The sequence below is a fragment of the Apodemus sylvaticus genome, chromosome 1 (genome assembly GCF_947179515.1).
Source record: "Apodemus sylvaticus chromosome 1, mApoSyl1.1, whole genome shotgun sequence".
NCBI classification, from domain to species: Eukaryota; Metazoa; Chordata; class Mammalia; order Rodentia; family Muridae; genus Apodemus; species Apodemus sylvaticus.
Genome location: NC_067472.1, coordinates 171,643,330 through 171,658,575, shown reverse-complemented (window position 1 = coordinate 171,658,575; position 15,246 = coordinate 171,643,330). Strand labels below are relative to the sequence as shown.

Genomic DNA, 15,246 nt, shown 5'->3' with positions numbered 1-15,246 from the left:
ACCTCCACAAGGTGAAAATCAGAGGATTTTCCCAGGGGCCTAGAAAGCACATTGAATCAGCTATGTCTTCATTGTGAGAGTGAAAGAGGTGGCAGAGATAATCAGCTAGATGGATTTATATTTATCTAACAAATCCATAAGTTAAAGTAAATAGCAATTCTCTGGAAGTTTGAAATTTTTTATAATTTTTAAAGTGTTTTCTTCCTCTTTTTTTAAATGATTTTTTGTTTGTTTGATTGTTTCTGTTCCATTCATATGTCCTTAGAACAACTAAGACTCAGAGCTGTCCCTTCCCTCACAGCACTTAGCTGTGACCTTCATGGTGGTCAGCCTCCACCCTTCTGCTGGTGTTGTCTTTGGCATATTCAAGCTGCCACATTACTGGCCTGCAGCCTCCACCCTTCCCCTGGTGTTATCTCCAGCCCTTGTTCAGTTGGGAACAATACAGCCACTTTCACCTTAACTACCAAGGGCTGCCTCAGGGCAGTCTCACCTGGAGACCAGCAGAAACCTGCTTGACTGGATGCAGGCAACCAGCTGAGAAGAAGATCCAAGGAATTCGCGGCCATTTGGGGGGTAGGGTGGTTTTCTAAAGACTATATATATTGGCTAAATAATAGTAAAGTCAGTCTCTATCGGCAACTGTTGTCTTGACTCATCTCTCTTTCGTCCCCTTCCCGTTCATCCCCAGAATTCTCTTCCAGGTCCCCGGTTCGCATGTGGCCACGGGCGGCTACAAGAAGCCAGAAGAAACAAGGCCAGGTAGGCTGGGGCTAACTGCAGGTACTCTGATCCTGGTGATCACACAGAGGCAGGGAGGTGGAAGGAGCCACTAGAACCTAGTCCAGGGGAGAGAGGTACTGTATGCTGGACTTCTCAGGGCAAGTGGTTCCTGGACAAGGCTCTAGGAGCTTTGGCCTGGATGTGAGAGGCTTTGAAGGGGCCTAAGGGACAGAGCGGACCTGGGTTTAGAAAGGTATCTCTGGGGCACAGGGGTCCATTGTGTCTTCCATATAGGCTAAAAAACCACAACACGATATATATATATATTTAGCAGACCAGAAAAGCTGATGGCCAAGCATCCCTCCCCTACAGGACCGGGAAAGAGAGATCTGCATAGCCCCTCCTTGCCTGACTCCCTAGAATTACCATAAGGAGTTCTTTGCAAAGATACAGAGTCAAGGTGGAGGTAAGTTTCCACAAACAATCTGGGAGGCCAAGGTAGTCTTTGTTCAGGGTGGCTGAGGACTCACAGGTTGCTGTCCCTATAGAGGGCTGTGGAGAAGGACTTGTAGTCAATGGTGCCAGGAGCAGCTTTAGGGCCCTGGTAGGGCACCATGTGGGTGATGCAGTACACAGCCTGATGTGTGTGTGGAGGCAGCACTCTCCACATTTCCTCAGCAGTGATGAAGTTCTTGTCCCCTTCTAGGACCTTGAAGGGGGAAATGACCTGATCAGCTGTGTGTGTGTCTCTGTTCTCCATCAAAATGAAGTCAGTGAAGGTTTGGAAATTCACAAGACCACTATGGTTTGGGTCGAACACACTCATGATTCTGTTGAACTCAGTGTTACCATGTCAGTCATTCTCCACATTGTAGACCAGGTTGATGAGGCAGGCCTTGAATTCCTCAGGGCCCAGTACCCCACCATGGTACTTGTCAAAGTGCTTGAAGGGTATCAGGAACTCCTGCATCTGTTCCTGCCTGATACCCTTGACATCTCCGGTGAGGATCTCGTTTTCCACCTTGTTGATGGTGCAGGCAATGGTGGTGAGCAGCTGCTCTCAGCCCACATGGATATGCTCCATTGTGTAGTTTGTGTGCTTGTTCTCAAAGATGAGGGCCTCCTGGATGAGATGTTGCCACTACTCCAGCAGGTCCAGAGTGGGCTTGTAATCCAAATGCTGCACTCATTCTGCTTCATTTGACACAGCTGGTCTTCCAGAGTCCCGTTCATGCACCCAATGTCCTCCCTCTTGGTCTGGATCCAGGACCCGACCTTATTGGCTTGGCTGCAAATTGTCAGTAAAGGTGACAGAAATCCTTTGGGCGTCCTTTTGGATGGCCAGGATGGCCTCACACTCCCTGTCAGCATCTGACAGAGTGGTCTTGAACTGGTCATGGTCTGAGATCAGGCCTTCAATCTCCTCGATGGTATGGACAAGGAACAAGTCCTGCAGGTCTTCCATGGCACTCTCCATCCAGTTGTTGAAGGGTGTGGCCCACTTGGCATACTCCAAATGTAGCTGGTTAAAGGTCTTAAACTTTTTCTTTCTTTCTTTCTTTCTTTCTTTCTTTCTTTCTTTCTTTCTTTCTTTCTTTCTTTCTTTCCTTCCTTCCTTCCTTCCTTCCTTCCTTCCTTCCTTCCTTCTTTCTTTCTTTCTTTCTTTCTTTCTTTCTTTCTTTTTTTCTTTCTTTCTTTCTTTTTTTTCTCAAAACACGATTTCTCTGTCAGCCCTGACAGCCCTGGCTGTCCCGGAACTCCTACTGGAGGCTAGGCTGGCCTTGAACTCAGGAATCTATCTGTCTCTGCTTCCTAATTGCTGGGATTAAAGGCCTATGCTAAGACTGCCTGGACACTGTTTCTCTGTTTTTTTTTTTTCTAAAGCTTCCTTGTGCCTGTGTGTCAAGAGCCCCATTTATCCCACTGGTCCCAGATCTTCTAGCACAGTGTGTTGACATTGTGGGAGTCATAGTAGTTCAGATGGTTGAGCTCCTGGGTAATTGTAGCAATCTGTACCATGCTGTCCTGATATGTGGCCAAGAAAAGAGGTGGAGAAGAACCTGGAGTATATCAGCACAGGGGAAAAGTTCTGGAAGAGAACACCAATAGCTTATACTCTAAGATCAAGAACTGACAAATGGGACCTCATAAAATTACAAAGTTTCTGTAAGGCAAAGGACACTGTCAAAAGGACAAAATGGCAAACAACAAATTGGGAAAGTATATTCACCAATCCTACATCTGACAGAGGGCTTATATCCAATATATATATAAAGAACTCAAAAAGGTAGACTCTAGAGAGTCTATAACAAATGGGGTACGGGGCTAAACAAAGAATTTTCACCTGAAGAACTTTGAATGTCAGAGATGCACCTTAAGAAACGTTCAGCATCTTTAGCCATTAGAGAAATGCAAATCAAAACAACCCTGAGATTTCACCTCACACCAGTCAGTTTTAAACTTTCGATGGCACTTAGAGCTCAGACAGGTGATGAATGTTTAGCTAGATAATAACTCCCAAAGGATGTGCATGTAAACATTCTCTTTTGTAACTTTTATTTCAATTTATAATATGATTTTTGTGTGAACTTGTGATGAACTTCGTAACATGTGATCCTGTATTCAGAAACATGTTTAAATACTGAAGACAAAAGAGAAAGTCTCTCTCTGTCGCCCTGTCTCTCTGTCTCTCTCTTTCCGTATCTCCTTACCTTTCCCCACCTAGAAGAATATTTCCCTTTATCCACTTGGGATCTTTCTGCTTTTCCCTCTTAGATAGCTTTCATAGGAAACTTTTTACAACTTAGTAATAAACAATAACCACTGCTCGAACTGTCCCTTTTTCTTCCTAAGACTTCTGACAAGCAGGCTGAAGGTTAGAGCCCAGCAGTTCCTGCTGAGATAGAATAAAGGTCACATTGCTTAACACTCCCCTGTTAGGCTATGGGTGTTATAAACCTAACCCAGTAGTCTTTTACCCTCAGAAAGGGCAAGAAAATTTTGGGGACTCTTCAGAAGTTTCACCAGATTTCAGTACAGTTAAGAAAGCTAGAAAGCACTGAGACCCTCAGACTTCAAAGTCATCAACACAGTTCTATTCTGTGCATCCACCACTACCATTTCTGGGCCAGGAGGCTCCAATACTATATTTAAGAGCCTTAAGAGATGCCCTGAAGGTTCCAGAATTTGCCATTTTGAGAAGACATTAGCTCCACCTCCTCCCCTCCCAGAATGGTGCAATCTCTGATTAGCATGGCATCATTAATATTAGTTATCAAGGAGGACAGTCTAGTTAGTTGACCAGGAGTGTCTACTAGTCTTGTCTCAGAGGCAGGATCCATGCCATGCTGGATCTGCCAAATCCTGATGTGTGGGAATATGGAACTTTAACTTGGCACAGATGTTTATGGTTTCAGGCTTAAATTCTTTATGTGATATTCTGGTGTCGGGTCAAAGTTCAACTCCCAAGTTCTGTGGCCCTGATCACTCTGTAAAGGCCTGAGAACAATAGGCTGTTGTCATCTACTTATGAATGTCCCCAAAAGCAGTCAGCTCCCACATACGTGTTGCTGTCCCCTGCCACAATGGCCCAATTGAAATCTGTAAAACAAAATTTTACAGACTGAGGTGAGAAATGTCTCCTAGGGCCCTCCAGAACACGCTATTCAGAAGCCAAAAATCTCACTTGGCAATTTACTTTACTTCTAAACTCTCCTCCTTCCTAGTAGCTGAAACTAAGAAAAGCCAAGCAAATTAAGATATAAAAGAATCCATCTTGTAGTAAGACACACTAGCCATAAAATTATGCAACGCTTTGCTCCAGTCGTTTATGTAATTATACTTACCTCCCAACAGGATATATATGAAGTAGGGCTCCATATATGGTATAAGAAGCATTAATAGCAGGCAGTAGAATTTCCAGGAACCCTAAAATTACAGATTCCTTTTGTTATTCAACCCTCATACTATGTCCTTGAAGGATGGGAGGATTTGGGCAATAGGCTCAGATTAGAAGATATTTACATTTGAAGAACCTCATAGAATGTCCATTCCAAACAAGTGGGTGTTGGGCAAATTAATAAGAATTTACATTTGAGTTGGTGCAAAGCTCAAGACTACCTTCCCAACCACAGAGGCCTGGTGGTCTGTCTTTTAAGTTGCTAATTTGCAACTGAATTGTGTACCTCAGGGACATCTGCAGACAAGTTAATCCTATTCCACCATTAACAGCTGACTCTGTTTTTTAAGCAGACAGGCTGTCTCCACCCTGGCTCACCTGGATAGAAAGATCTGTTAAAGATACTTGCACACCCCACCTTGGGAGTCTTTGGCCAAAACAACATTCTTAACTCATCTAGGTGTGATTTGCCTCAATGGAAGCTTGTGAAGAACTGTTTTTGTCTTACAGACCCCACCTAGGGAGACTTTGGCTAAAACAACATTCTTAACTTATCTAAGTATGGTTCAGGATGCAGTTCCTTTGGCCAAAACAGTATTCTTAACTTATCCAGGTGTGATTCAGGATTCAGTTCATACTTAATACTCACGAAGACTCATTTAGACTCTGGGAGTTTGACAAAAATGTCCTATAAAATATCTTTAAAAGTTTATATCAAGAAAATTGTTGTTGCCTGTGTTCAAGCTTCTAAATTTGTTACATGGAAAAAACATTTTACCTGTTTTATTTTATACTACTTTGTGCCTAAGGGTTATAGTAATTGTTCCTTGGGCCTGCTTTACTGGTTACATCTTTTGATATGCAAATGTAAAACCCTCATGCTTAAAGGCTCAAGCCTCAAGACAAAACACACACTCAGACCCAAAAACAACCTCAGTGTCTGTGTGTCATTTCAGCAGACCCATGCCTTCCTGGACCAAAGAATCCTGGTTACCCCGTGGCTGAGTTTTGGTCTGCAGTAGTCACCCACTGGTCAGGTTTTGCTGCCTAATTCAAATAGAGAACATTCTTGGCTTGGATTGTTTTGGGTTTTCATTTCCCATTAGTTTGTTCTTCAAGACAGGATTTCTCTGTGTAGATTTGGCTGTGCTGGAATTACTCTTTTAGATCAGGCTAGCCTCAAACTCAGAGATGCTGCTTGCCTCCTGAGTGCTGAGATTAAAGGCATGTGCAGGATTTTTTAAAGATTTTAATTCCTTAATCTAATGAACATAAATTTTATCATACTTGATACAAGAGACACATATTTACTGTCTCTTACAACGGGGTGTTCCAGGTTGACTGATGATCTTTTCTACGTGCAAGAACACCTAGCACTCCAGGTGCTGACCTCAGCAAATTCTACCAACCTTGCTAGAGATTTTAGGCTTCCAGTGTCCTACTCTGGCCCTGCCCCTAACATCCCAGGCAAGTATTCTGGGAGCTTGGAAGCTCTACCTTCTCAGGCATGCCTATTGACCAAGACTATGACATCAGAATGATAACCAATGGTTATCAGCTGGTACCTACTAGTCTCTGCCAAAGCTCAATCTGGACACCTCTTGAGTGCATCTGTGCTAGCAAATTACCAATGTCTGGGTCACAGCTTTCCTAGGGTGGGTGGGACATTCTGGGTGGTTGGGGAGGCCACAGTCAGAGCTTTAGCTGCCTACCATTTTCCAGGATCTGAGCAGCTAGCAGGACTTCAACTTGTCCTCACCTCTTTATAGAGTTCAAGGAAGAGGGTCAACACTGTGGCTTGGGCTTCCCATACAAGTAAGAGATATGAAAGCCGAGACCAAGCTCAAGAAGGTGGCACATATGTGATATCTCTGCAAGGAGGAGGAAAAGGCAGCAGTATGGGGATAGTTAAAAGTCAGTGAGGTCTGCAGATGTGTGTGTGTGTGTGTGTGTTTGTTCTCACACACAGTGAAAGCTTTAGTGAAACCTTCGCTCTCTCTGCCCCACCATCCTTTTCCCTCTCTCCCTCGTCTCTCCTCTCCCTCCTCTCTCTCTCTCTTCTCCTCTCTTTTTCCACTCCTCTTCTCTCTCTACTCTTCTCTTTCTTCTCCTCTCTCAACCCACATCAGTCTTCTTTCCCTGGTCTCTCACTTCATCTCTCCCTCCATTGCAGTCCTTTTTCTCCTTCTCCCTTTTTCCTTTTTATTCCATGTTCTTCCCTACAACTTCATTTTGGCCCTCAAAGTCCTCTTCAAGTCTGAGATAATGAAGGAGGGATTGGAGAACAAATTCTCAGGGAAGTGGAGATCCAAACACACTTACAGTAAGTGTGGAATATATGGAACTCAGAGCTGACCTTTTCCAAACCTTGCTTCCCTTTTGCTGCCCTGACCCATCTCCTGGTTTGGAGCATACCAGTTTCAAGTGTCTACACATGTGCAGATCAGAAGCCAACCTCCCGTTTTGCTCCTCAGATGATTCACATCTCCTATTTTAAAAAGTCTTTCATTTGTCCTGAGCACCTGGGAAAGTGAGACAAGTACATCACTGAATTTGAGGCCCACCTGGTGAATTCCAGGACAGTCAGGGTTTCACAGTGAGACTCTGCCTTAAAGGTAATCACTTTTATTTTATATATACTTATTTGTTTATTTATTTTAGTTTTGGTTTTGGTTATTTGGGGACGGGGTTTCTCTGTATAACCCTGGCTCTCATGGAATTCAATCTGTAGATCTGGTAGGCTGCTGTTGAACTCCCAGATTTGTCTGCATTTGCCTTTGGAGTACTGAGATTAAAGTTTTGAACTGATCAGCTATTTTTTTATTTTATTTTAAGTTACAAGGTGTTGTGTAACATGGGATACATGTGAGTCACAGCACACATGTGGAGGACTACTTGCAGGAATTAGTTCTTTCCTTTCACATACAGAGTCTGAGAATGAAATTCGGGTTAGCATGCTTGGCAACAAATGTCCCTGTTTGCTGTGCCAACTTGCCTACCTTGACTCTGCCTTCCTTCCTCTTTCAGACACCAGATATCCTTCGCCTGTACAACTACATCCACAGTGATAGTTGGATGTAATTAATTATGGAATATGCTCAGGGAGGTGAGCTCTATAATGAGCTTCAGAGAAACCAGAAGTTGACCCAACAGCATACAGCCATGGTGAGGGGAGCTCTGGGAGCAAGGAAATACTAAATGGTGGCTGTTACTGATTGAGGCTGCCAATATACCCTTCCCATCTCTTCTTGATTTACCATTTTGAGGAGAAGGGTAGGATGTGGGATGGGGGAGCATGCAGGCCATATTATGCACATATAGGCTTCATGAGATAACTTGGAGAGGACTCCTTTCACCTTTGTGTGGCTTACAGGGATGAAACTCAGGTCACCAGGCTTGTACAGCAAGCCCTTTTACACACCAAGACATCTTGCTAGCCTTCATCTCTTTTTTTGTTCTGAGATAGATGAAATCTTCCTAGATAGCCCAGGCTGAAATTATTGTAAAAAAATGAGATTCTATGGCAGTCATAACATTAATAATGTCTATTCTACCTCACAGGAAAACTGAAAGTTTCCTCCTGACCAGATCGCTTTGTTTCACACAGATAATAGAGGAGTTTTCAGATGCCTTGACCTATTGCCATGAGAACAAGATGATTCACAGGGACATCAAGCCAGAGAATCTCCTGCAGGGTAAGGTGAAGATCACAGACTTGGGGTGGTCTGTGCATGCCCCCTCTGTCAGGTAGGTTGAATGGGATGGGGGTGGGACCCTCACACTAGTGAGGCATTTCCCAAGTGAATTCATCTCACATTGAAGACTCATAAACAAACTGGGTCTTAAGATTAACAAGCATCATTTCCAAATATACACATTTAAAATGTACCTGCAGATTCAAATAATTAAGTGTTTGAGGTGATTAACTCAGTAGATAAGAGCAGTTCTGTTGTGAGCAAGAAAACCTGACTCCAGATGGAAAAACACCTGCAAAATCTGGCCATATCTATGGGGAAGATCCTATAAGCTGAGCAGTCAAACTAGCAGAAATAACTGGGTTAGGTTCCCTGAGACCTTGCCTTAAAGAAATATAGTGGAAATCTTAATAAACACCGAATATCCTCTTTGTCTCTGTTAGGGTGTGTCTGTGGGCATACACACACACACACACACACACACACAGCTAGAGAGAGAGAGAGAGAGAGAGAGAGAGAGAGCTTTGCTTTTGTTTCCTAGTATTTATCAGGGTTTGCCTTTGCCAGTAAGATTTCATGTAAAATTAGCAAGCAGCCCAAGATGGAATTTCTCCATGTCAGTGACCCTACCTGTCATGGTTCCTCATGAAACACATGCCATTATGGTGTACATAAATAAATCTTCCTCACTCATTGACTCTGTAGACTTACAGGCTGGCTTTAAACTTACAGCAATTCTGTGATGATATGCTTCAAGTGATAAGTTACACCTGACTGAGTAATTTTAAACATGGGCTTAACATACCTTTCCTTACGGAATTTACTTCATCTGAGCTAGTTATTTTTTTTTAATTTTTATCTTATATGGATGTTTGTCCTGCATGATGGAAATGTGCACCATTTTTCATGCCTTGTTCTCTTAGAAGCCAGAAGAGGGCATCAGATGGTTGTAAGCAGCCACATGGATTCTGCAAAATCCATCCAGGGTCTTTTAGAAGAACAGCCAGTACTTTCAAGCACTGAGTCGTCTCTACAATCCTGCACTGTCTGACTGACTGGGGGTTCATTCTAGCCTCAAACACACAATGCTCTTCCTGTTGCAACCTTCCCATATGCCAGAATTAAGTGATATGAGCTACTATTATATCTATCTGCTTTTTCTGACTGTTAAACAAAAACAAAAATCTGTGTTTGTTCTCATGTGTGAGTACAGGCACACATGTGCCATGTTGTGTCTTGGGGGGTGGCATCATGTCAGAGGACAACATCAAGACAATCCTTCATCTTCTACCTTATTTGAGACAGGGTCTTCTGTTTGCTGCTTCATATTTGGCTAGCTGGTCTAAAGGCATTCTGTGATTCTCCTCTGCCTCCCATCTCACTGTAGGAGTTCTAGGACTGTAGACATGCACCTGGTTTTATGTGGGTTTTGGGAGATAGAACTCAGGTTCTTAGGAATTCCCTCTGCAAGTGCTTTAGCTCCTGACTCACCTCCTATAGCCCCTCTGAATCTTCAACCATATTAACAGTTCGTGTTTGTGAACAGTTCTCCCCTCCCCATGCCTCAGCCATGCACAGGAAGGGACTCTACTAGAAGTCCCTTGTCTCCCATTTCCTGGGATGCTGAACACAGAAGATTTGCCTCCTGAGCTTATGCACAGTGCTCCTTTTTGTGTTCTGCTCAAGGAGAAAAAAAAATGTGCGTGACTCTGGACTATTTCCTCCAGAAATGATAGAGAGGAGAAATTACAATGAGATGGTTGATCTGTGGTCATTGCGGTGCTCTGCTATGAGGTACTGGTGGGTAAGCAACACCTCCAGCGAGACGTACAGATGCATTCACAAGGTATGATGAAACACACACAAACACACACACACACCATTCACCTGGAAGCCATACAATGATGGCTCCTGGATGGACTTTGGGAAATGCAATTTGTACTACAGATTATATGCTAATGGCCAAAAGGGTGCCATGAGAAGACTTATAAAACAGAGAGGAGATTAGCCAAAGAGAATAACTAGATTCTATCATTCTTCCCCTGCTACATTAGGTGGAATACAAGTTTCCTTCATCACTGCCTGCAGGAGCCCAGGACTTGATCTCCAAGCTTCTTAGGTACAATCCCTCAGAGAGGCTGAGCCTGGCCCATGTCCTGAAGAACCCTTGGGTCAAGGAACATTCTCATATGATCCTGCCTCCCTGTTCTCTGATGGCTTTCTGGGCCCTGTCTGTTTTTATTCCTACATGTTTCTTCGGGAAGCTCTCCAGTCTCAATTTGTTACTGCATGTGCTTTGTTTATTTTCTCTTTTATGAAGTGACAATAAATAAAACTGTTTAATATACTATGAGTCTTCTTGCTTGAGTATTTGGATTGGATGAAAATTTTGGTCTTACATGAGTGATATGTGTAGAGGTCAGGGGCCCACATCTGGTGATTCCCTCTATTGCTCTCCATCTCATTTTTGGAGAGGCTATGTCTCTGAAGTGAACATGAAACACATTGAATTGGCTTGACTGGCTGGTATATGAAATACAGTGATCCTCCTTTGTCCAGCTCCCCAAACACAGACTCACTAAAGTATGCCCAGCTTTTATCAGGGTTTTGGGTAGCATATTCAGTCCCCACACTTCTGCACGTGGACAGAGGCACACCCATGCTCACACACACATACAATAACCAATAAATGAAGGGAAGTTGATATATAAGGTGAGGTGATATTTGTGTATAACTGAGTTTTTTTTATAGACCATTCAGTTTATCATCTTCGGATATGCCCTGTTTTTGGGCAGATTCCTGACACCACACACACACACACTCACATACACACACACACACACACAGAGGAACTCACGCAAACATACACACATACATACACATGCATGCACACACTCCAGTCTATATTTTACATAGATTGTCAGTCTCACCAAGTTCCCAAATCCTCCTGTACTGAGTGCCTTGTTGTTTGATGGTTCTGAAGCCAGGCCTGGTAACCCATGCATACAACCTTAAATATTCAGGAGGCTCAGGCAGGATAAGTTCAGTTCAAAGCCAACCTGGCCAATTTAGTGAGATCGTCTAGAATTAAAACAATTTCAAGTAATAACAATAGGTATGTCTAAGCCATGGCACTAGGTCTGTGACTTTATTTTAGACAAAGACTAAGAAAACCTCTTTGAGGAGGAAGTGATCAGTTTGTAAGCAGAAAGAGAATTACTTAACCCAGAAGACATACCACAAGTGTCTTGTGGCTTGCTCCTCACATGAAATGCTGGTGCTTGCGGTTCTACAATCTTCATGCTGTGACTTCATCCTTGTGCTACTGTTCAGTCCATGCCCACTGTAGGAATCTTTTATTTTTTTATTAGATATACTCTCTATTCATATTTCAGATGTTTTCCCCCTTCCTGGCTCACCCTCCCCCACCAGAAAATACCCTAACTCTTCCCCTCTCTCCTTGCCTACCAATCCACCCAAACATCCCTGCCCTGCACTCCCCCATACTGGGGCATCCATCCCTCTCAGTAGCAGGGGCCCCTCCTCCCACTGATGTCCAACAAGTCCACCTTCTGCTACATATGCATCTGTACCCTTGGGTCCCTCTTTGTGCACTCTTTGTGTGATGATTAAGTCCCTGAGTGTTATGGGGTAGTGGGTGGTTCAAATTTTTCCTCCTATCGTGCTGCAAACCAAATAGTTTCCTGGGTCCTTTCTAATGTGCCTCCATTGGGGACCCTGTGCCCAGTTCAATGGTTGGCTAAGAGTGTCTCCTTCTGTATTTGTCATGAACTGGCAGAGCCTCCCTGAAACTCCCCATATATTAGGCTCCTGCTAGCAAGCACCTGTTGGCATCTACAACAGTGTCTTGGTTTTGTAACTATGTATGGTATGGATCCTTAGAAGGGGCAGTCTCAGGATTCTCCTTCCTTGAGTATCTGCTCCACACTTTATCTCAGTGTAGGGCATCACCAGAACAAGGAAGTACAAAGGGATGGATAGGGGAACAGGGGGAGGGAAGAGGGCTTATGGGACTTTCAGGGAAATCATTTGAAATGTAAATTAAAAATATATCGAATAAAAAAATAAACCATAAAAAAAAGAACTATACAAAGAATCAACAAAACAAGGACCTAGCTCCTTCAAAAAAAAATCAACAAGATAGATAAACCCCTAGGCAGACTAACCAGAGGGCACAGAGACAGGATCCAAATTAATAAAATCAGAAATGAAAAGGGAGGCATAACAACAGAAACTGTGGAAATTCAAAAAATCATCAGATCCTACTATAAGAGTTTATACTAGCTACAACAGGCCAGAGGGGCACCCCGGAGGCCGGCTGGGAGGAGTCAGTGTGCTCTGGTGAGTCCAGCAGGCCCTGGCAGGAGCCTTCTGGTGTCTGCTTTGGGATCTGAACAGCCTGGGCCAGAGTACTAGGTCTCCAGGAAGTGCAAGAGGCATGGTGTGCACCTGGAGGAAGACTGGGAGCACACAGCTTGCTCCTGTGGCATGGAGATTAGGTTCCAGTCCTGAGGCCTCTGGCAGGAGCCTTCAGATCTCTGCTACAGGATCCAGAACAGCCTGGGCTGCAACACCACATCTCCAGGTCCTGCAAGAGGACAAAGGGGCACCCGGGAAACTGGCTGGTAGGAGTCAGTGTGCTCTGGTGAGTCCAGCAGGCCCCGGCAGGAGCCTTTAGGTATCTGATTTTGGATATGAACTGCCTGGCCGACAGCACCCTGTCTCCAGGCAGTGCAGGAGGTCAGCTGTGCACCAGAGGCCACCTGGGAAGAGGCAGCTTGCACTGGTGAGTCCAGCATTGATAAGACCAACTAACACCAGTGAGAACTAGATGGCAAAAGGCAAATGCAGGAACATCACTAACAGAAATCTAGGCAATATGGCAGCATCTGAATCGAATTCTCCTTTAACAGCATGTCCTGGATACCCCATCGCACCAGAAAAACAAGTTTGGATTTAAAATCACTGGTCATGATGCTGGTAGAGGAACACATGAAGGACATACTTAAAGAAATTCAGGAGAAATTGGATGAAAAGTTAGAAGCTCTTACAAGGGAAACACAAAAATCATTGAAAGAAATTCAGGAGAATACAAAAGCCAATAAGGAGGAAACCCAAAAATCACTTAAAGAAATGCAGGAGAACTTTAGTCAACAGGCTGAGGTCATGAAAGAGGAAACACAAAAATCTCTTAAAGAATTAGAGGAAAGCACAAACAAGCAAGTAAAGGAGGTAAGCAAAACCATCCAGGATCTAAAATCAGAAGTAGAAACAACTAGGAAAACTCAAAGGGAGACAACTTTGGAGATAGAAAACCTTGGGAAGAAATCAGGGGACATAGATGCAAATATCAACAACAGAATACAAGAGATAGAAGAAAGAAACTCAGATGCTGAAGATACCATAGAAACCATGGACTCAACAGTTCAAGAAAATGCAAAATGCAAAAAGCTTGTAACCCAAAACATCCAGGAAATCCAGGACACAATGAGAAGACCAAGCCTAAGGATTATAGGCATAGATGAGAGTGAAGATTTACAACTTAAAGGGCCAGCAAATATCTTCAATAAATTTATGGAAGAAAACTTCCCTAACTTAAAGAGAGAGATGCCCATGAATATACAAGAAGCCTACCGAACTCCAAACAGACTGGACCAGAACAGAAATACCTCCCGTCACATAATAATCAAAACACTAAAAGTACTAAACAAAGAAAGAATATTAAAGGCAGTAAGCGAAAAAGGCCAAGTAACATATAAAGGAAGACCTATTAGAATCACACCAGACTTCTCACCTGAGGCTATGAAAGCTAGAAGATCTTGGGCAGATCTCATGCAGACTCTAAGAGAACACAAATGCCAGCCAAAACTACTATACCCAGCAAAACTTTCAATCACCATAGATGGAGAAACTAAGATATTCCATGACAAAACCAAGTTTACCCAATATCTATCCACAAATCCAGCCCTACAAAGGATAATAGGAGGAAAACAGCAATACAAGCTGGGAAACTTCACCCTGGAAAAAGCAAGATAGTAAACTTCTTTCATCAAACCCAAAAGAAGTTAACCAATCAAATTTTGGTTTCTCTGAGAAAGGGAACAAAATACTCACAGGAGCAATAAGGGAGACAATGTGTGGAGCAGAGACTTAAGTAAAGGTCACACAGAGACTGCCCTACTTGGGGATTCATCCTATAAACAGTCACCAAACACCAACACTACCACAAGAAGCATATACCAAAAGAAGCATGCCATGGTTGTCTCCTGAGGGGCCCTGCCAGAACCTTACAAATACAGAGGCAGAATCTAAAAACCAACTATTGGACTGGGCATGGGGTCCCCAATGGAGGTGCTAGAGGATGATCCGGAGAAGCAGAAAGGTGTTTATAGCCCCATGGGCAGAACAATGACTTCTGCCACACTGAGGCTCCAAGACTCACAGGGACTTAACCATCAATGAAGGAGAACACACAGTTCTAGTAAAAACTGTGGCAGAAGGAGGCCTTCTTGGGCATCAGTGGTAGGAGTGGTCCTTGGTCAGGAAAAGGCACAATAGTGGTCCCAACAAAAGGAAAGTGAGGGAGGGAGGTGGGAGTGTGTTGGGTAGAGGGGCATATATGTGGAAGCAGGGAGTAGGAGGAGTGGTTGGGGGTCTTTGGGGGTGGGAAAAATCGAGAAAGGTTTTACCATAGGCAATGTAAATGAAAACGATACTCAATATATATACATATATTGAATATATATGTGTCTGTATGTGTGTGTGTGTGTGTGTGTGTGTGTGTGTATGCACAAACACATACATATAGTGACAATCCACAAATTGCATGTTGTATCTTCATTGGGTAAGTACAATTTAGTTGCTATATTCTTTTCTGTTTGCAGATGACACATTGAAGCTGAAGCCCTA

The 15,246-nt window shown here is 43.5% G+C and overlaps 1 protein-coding gene and 2 pseudogenes across 3 annotated transcripts in view; 1 reads left to right on the top strand and 2 right to left on the bottom strand.

The window, feature by feature from the left end:
• LOC127670388 (zinc finger protein 431-like) overlaps nucleotides 1-15,246 on the bottom strand; it is a 553,459-nt gene that overhangs the window by 270,253 nt on the left and 267,960 nt on the right. The window lies entirely within an intron of this gene.
• LOC127684770 (alpha-actinin-4-like) lies at nucleotides 1,250-4,602 on the bottom strand (annotated as a pseudogene).
• On the top strand, nucleotides 6,129-15,225 carry LOC127684760 (aurora kinase C-like; annotated as a pseudogene).